Here is a 6,008-nt window from a genome sequence, read left to right on the forward strand (position 1 = left end):
TTACTTTGTTTCCCCCTATACAGTGGATCTTAGGCGTACTCCACGGACCCCACGCAGTGCCAGGACTCCTCAAGGTACATTTAGATTGACTAGAGCTGTGATCACATTTGTGTTGGTGTTATTAAGGCTTGTAATTTACTTTGTTTCCCCCTATACAGTGGATCTTAGGCGTACTCCACGGACCCCACGCAGTGCCAGGACTCCTCAAGGTACATTTAGATTGACTAGAGCTGTGATCACATTTGTGTTGGTGTTATTAAGGCTTGTAATTTACTTTGTTTCCCCCTATACAGTGGATCTTAGGCGTACTCCACGGACCCCAAGCAGTGCCAGGACTCCTCAAGGTACAATTATATTTCAGCAGTGATATAAATAGTCATAGTTGTCCTTTTATACCACCCCCACAAGGAGTACTAGTGGTACTCTATGTCAACAAAGGACAACACAAGGTTAATTTGTAGTCTAGGTCTGCGGACAGATTGACTAGAGCTGTGATCACATTTGTGTTGGTGTTATTAAGGCTTGTAATTTACTTTGTTTCCCCCTATACAGTGGATCTTAGGCGTACTCCACGGACCCCAAGCAGTGCCAGGACTCAAGGTACAATTATATTTTAGTACATAGCAGTCATCTTCAGTGTTGATGTTGGAAGAATGACACGTAATTGCCCTTTTTTTCATCAACAGGAAACCGTATAAAGAGTCCCAGAATTCCGAAAGGTACATTTTTATCAACTTCTTACTGTGGCAGTTTTTTAGGGGGGGGGAGAGAGATGAGGATGTTGAACTTGCAAAACAAGTAATAAGGTTAAGTTATCAACAAAAGCCAAAGAAAGCCTCTCATAACTGAAATCACAGGCAACCTTACATGGTGATGAGTTTTTGGATAATCTGGTATCCTCGTAGGGTCTTCGTGTTTTAGTCACACCCAGGGCCTTTGGGTCACTTTGACCCGAAGGCCGTGGGTGAAAATTTTTATTTTCATGAAAATTTTCATTTTCATATCACATGTTTAGTACAGTAAATAAGGCAAATAGAAGAAGTTTCATAGAGAACAATTTATTTTTACATAATTTTAATTCATGTTGAAAATGTTAAACCGGGTTAAAAGGACCCGAGGACCCTACGAGGGTTAAATAGTTATATTTGTAACCACTGTGCCTACACAATAATTGTGAAATGGAGCTAAACAGGTATGCAATCTCTTTCAACAGGCAAGAAGAAGGAGTACACTTATCCAATGTCTGAGAAAAGTAAGAATGGAAGTATTTTAAGGGATTAAAGTAATTGAAGAGAAAAGGTATTATCTGGCATTATAAAACTTATTTGTTCAATTACCTTTTCTTTTTTTTCAATAAGAATTTCAGCAGGTCGTTGTGGAAACATTAGTGGCAATTCTCGAGGAATTGAAAGGCCTCAAAGACCAAGACGATGATGAAGACCTTCCAGTCCATATAGCGAACCTTGAGCAATTCAAAAAAGTTGCTAATTGGACCTGGAGATTCCTCACCTGCGACGTTCGATGGTCAGTTACAAAAAGAATATGCTTAAACACATTTAAAAAAATATATATTATGTACATCTATGTTAATATTTTTTAATATCATACAGATTTTAAAACTGTCTCATGTCGGGGGGAAAGACATAAAGACCTGCACAAAGAAGATCATAGACAGGTATGAGTACACATTGGCTGCAGTTACATGGACTATATTTATTCATTCAAAATGAACTTATGGACCAGGGGCTGCCCGGCTCCACTACCCTGGGCAGAGCTTCCCCGCATTGCTTTATCACCCTTTTAATTCGCAAGTAGCAGATCTACAAGTTCTGACTAGTTGTTTTTTTTGTATTCGTACTTGTCACATTTCTCATGTAGGCTAGCTTAATTTTATTTTCTGTCTGAATAGATTCTTTTGATTATTAAGTTCCCTTTGCATATCAAGGACAGGTAAAGATTGTTCCTCCGTCACAGGCTCAGATCCTTGGAGCGTCCGTTCTCCTGGACAAGTCTGGGCTTAACCGTTATAGTATATAAGCTTATTAAATGACGCTATAAAATATGAAGTATTAATTTTTTTCCCACAGGAGCGAGTGCTTCTCAGCACCAACCGTGGCCAACGCATACAGCGACATAGACTTATGCAGTCTTTTAAATAAAGTTTTAATACATACAATATTTTATATAAAAAATTATAAAAAATCGGGATTATATATATACTTTTTGGCCAATTCTGACAGCACTACTAAGCGTGGTCATGTGCAAAAGAATGCATGTATTCCAAACGGAGAGGAGCGTTATAAAGTGTTTATATGTTAAATTCCTGGTGTATATACCACCCATCCAAACCAGAATGAAAATTCAGACGGTAATGGAATATTCGATTCCAATTGAGGTGTTTACATGAGCATTTTTATTATGAATGAGCAGTCATTCCAAATACAAGTGGAAAAAAATGTCAATGTAACCGCAGCCCCCAAAATGTATTAATATAATCATTAAGATGACAATAGAATGTGAAAGGGGTTTATTGCTTTTCATATCAACATAATTGGCCTCATTACAGGTTGTCAGAGTATGCGGTTTACAATCTGCATTTTTTCTGTTTGTTTCAGACTGTTCACCAATGGCCTTATGACACTGTTCAACCTTCGTGGTGGTGGACAGCACACAAAGAGGCCTTTCATCAAGACGGCTTTCTACTCAGTGATCAATGGTAAAAAGAACAATTTTAAGTGCAAGTCATTTCATTGCTTCTTCACTGTGTACACGTGTGACTGACATACCATTAGTAAATGACAATTTGTAATAATAAAAAACAATTTTCATTGTTTCGATTGCAGAAGCCGTGCAAAAGACATTCCGACAGGCTACGGAGGAGCAGGTCAATGCAGCCATCTCGGACCATTTTAAGCAGGCACCGGGACGTATTGGTGGAGGGGGTTTCAAAACCAAAAGGGCTAGAGCCAAATAAAGATGTCCAGTTCCAACATCCCCATCTGTAATGGGACATTCTTCATATTGCGTACTTTCTACTTTAGTTACATTTTGATGCCATACTTTGGTACTTTAACTTTTACTTTTTTTTAAGTCAATTTTAAATTCTGGACTTTTGATTCTAACATAGTATTACTACATTGCAGTATTTAGTACTTTTTCCACCACTGCGGATAATGACATCTAAGAAAAGGACACGCACACTGTCAGTAATTTGACAAAAAATGTTACTACTAGACAGTGTACATTTTCTTTGATGTCATTATATCAGATATTGTTCCAAATACTGAAGGGTGATGGATGGTGACACAGGCCGTTGTCATCTATTATTATTCATGTTGAATAAATCCAGTTTTCATGTGCAGGTTACCTGTTGTAGCAAACAAATGCATGTCAACGAAGTGCCATTGTTGCTGAGAAAAGCATAGTTTTTTATTATTTTTCCCTAAAAGTGTCTGGCTGTCAGAAAAAGTGAAAATGGTTACAAACCTCGGCAGATTATATTATGTATGTTCGTACAGGCCACTTTATTTTGTCACAAAGAACTTGCTATTACTTGATTTGACCAGCAGATGGCTCTATAAGAATTTGTCAGTTTTTCATCTGTCTGTTTTTTTCGTGCTTTGTTTACTGAGACCTAATCCAGGGGTCTTCAACAGGGGGTCCGGGACCCGTAGGGGGTCCTCAGAGTTACTACAGGGGGTCCGCCAAATCTTTGTGTTATGATTATTATTGTTATTTTTACCTTAACCACTTGAAACCTAATATCCCTTTTCTGAGGAGAACTTAAGCCAAATTAGCCGATCTACAAGCTCACAACGCAGCGCGAGGCGTTGTGAGCTTGTAGATCGGCTATTTTTGGCAAAGGTGTAGAGGGGAAAAAAGAGCAGACCAAGAGAACAAAAAAAGTGTAATCTGAAACACAATTTTATACAATATAGAGGGGGTCCTTGCTTCATCTCTCTATCTCAGCTAAGGGGGTCCTTGGCCTGAAAACGTTGGAAGACCCTTGACCTAATCAATATAATGTGTGTATTGTTTGTGAGGTCTTAACCAACAACATGTTCCCAGAATATTTGCACTTTGTTAAAAAAATATATATATATTTATTGCAGTTTGTGTAAGGCACCCGTCCTTAAAGGTGAATGTTGGACTAAGGTTTCCTTACTTTCTATGACATGATATCTTAGGATGAATCCTACAGTAGAAAAATGTCATAACTCCATCCTAAGATATCATAACATCATAGAAAAGGTAAGAAGACATTAGTCCAAAATTCTCCAAGTTTGAGAAATGTCAATTAAAATTGATTGTACAAAGCTTTCGTATGGTTTTTATTGTTTAAATGTGAAATAAAAATGTCTTGCTATTGAAATTAAACTGACTGTTGTAGAATGCTGAAGGGAACTAGGAACACTGTAGTAAAATGTAATTAAATGATCAGGACATCGTGACTACATTACCATTTGCAATAAGGTAAGCATTTCAATGCAACATGGTCTGCTGTTTAGTTTTGCAAGCTTTTAATTTTTCAGAAATTGGGTTTATGTGAAAAGTTTTATACATTTTAAAGGTAGAACATGCTTATAGTCGTCATTTAGACGTTATTCAAACGTCTATTGAATTATATATATATTTTTTTAATCTAGACGTTTAAATGACATCCTTTAGACGTCTAGATTTAATTATATCTAGTGATCATTGTGAGCCTATATATAGATTAATCTAGACGTCTAAATGACATCCTTTAGACGTCTAGATTTAAATATATCGAGTGATCATTGTGTGTTTTATTGATTTATTTAATAAACATTTTATTTTGTTATTGACCTATAAAACACGTTAACACACATGTATACAGGCTGGGAAGGTCGAGAGACATAGAGATAGAGATAGAGATAAAGAGAGAGAGAGAGAGAGAGAGAGAATGTATGAAAAAGCAGGAAATGTCTGTCTGTCTGTCTGTCTGTCTGTATGTATGTCTGTCTGTCTGTCTGTCTGTCTGTCTGTCTTGTTTTCTGTTATTTTGTTTGTTCTTAGTATCTTGTCATCTCTTGTTTGTTTTGTTTGTTTACTTGTTTTGTAATATTGTATTTTATTTGGTTGTTGTAGTTTCTATTTTGTAATACAACTAGATGTTGTCTAGATGTCATGGGGTTATTGTCTCCGCCAGGCCGTAAGGCATAGCGAGAGAGAATGTTTTGCACCCCGTCCGTCCGTCCGTCCGTCCGTCCGTGTGTCATGTCCGTCCGTTAGCAGCTAATCTTCGGCACCGTTGGCCCGGTCGCTGTGAAACTGTGCACACACGTCATGCAAATTGGTACACAGTATCTCTATAGTCATGTGATCAACACGGATCTGTACAATTTCCCATATTCCTTCCTCATTGGCTAAGGTTGGCTTCCAAAGTTTGTAGGATTGGTCCATTTTGAACAAAATGCCTCAAATCATGAACACAGCTTGGGATTTCCGTGAAATTTCATGCACTAGGCCGAGGAAGAAATGCCATTGCCAACCTTTTCACATTGGCCTGTTACAGCGCCACCAGCATGTCTAATTTAGCAAAACACATTTTCGGAACAAAATGCCTCAAATCATGAATGCAGTGTCCGATTGCCGTGAAAGACCTAAGAATAAATGGCACCCTTTTCACATTGGCCTATTATAGCGCCACCAGGAGGCCACAATAACGTACCTAACCTGGCGGAGACCTGTGCTCCGAGGAACACTTTATATAATAGTTCCCTTTTTTTTACTTTTTTTTTATCCCACACTTTTATAACCAATTTTTTCACCCTGTGCCAATTGTCTAAGTAATCCTGTGCGCAACACTCCCTCTGCCAGCCTAGGGAGAGCCTAGAGCCGAGCTCATGCCTCCTTCAATGCATGAGGAGCTAGCAAGCCGCTTCTTATCACCTGACAGGGGCGAGTTTCCCCGGTAGGACGTAGCTTCTTATCACCTGACAGGGGGGGGTTTCCCCGGTAGGACGTAGCTTCTTATCACCTGACAG

General features: G+C 38.4%; 1 long non-coding RNA gene across 1 annotated transcript; it reads left to right on the forward strand.

The window, feature by feature from the left end:
* The first annotated feature begins 1,602 nt into the window (after nt 1-1,602).
* LOC308100362 lies at nt 1,603-2,925 on the forward strand. The gene is made up of 3 exons (XR_013934432.1): nt 1,603-1,675; nt 2,616-2,716; nt 2,844-2,925. It is a non-coding gene; the product is annotated as an uncharacterized lncRNA (long non-coding RNA).
* Nucleotides 2,926-6,008: the final 3,083 nt, after the last annotated feature.

Source organism: Gymnoscopelus braueri (assembly GCF_963280865.1).
Source record: "Gymnoscopelus braueri genome assembly, chromosome: 14".
Classification (NCBI taxonomy): domain Eukaryota; kingdom Metazoa; phylum Chordata; class Actinopteri; order Myctophiformes; family Myctophidae; genus Gymnoscopelus; species Gymnoscopelus braueri.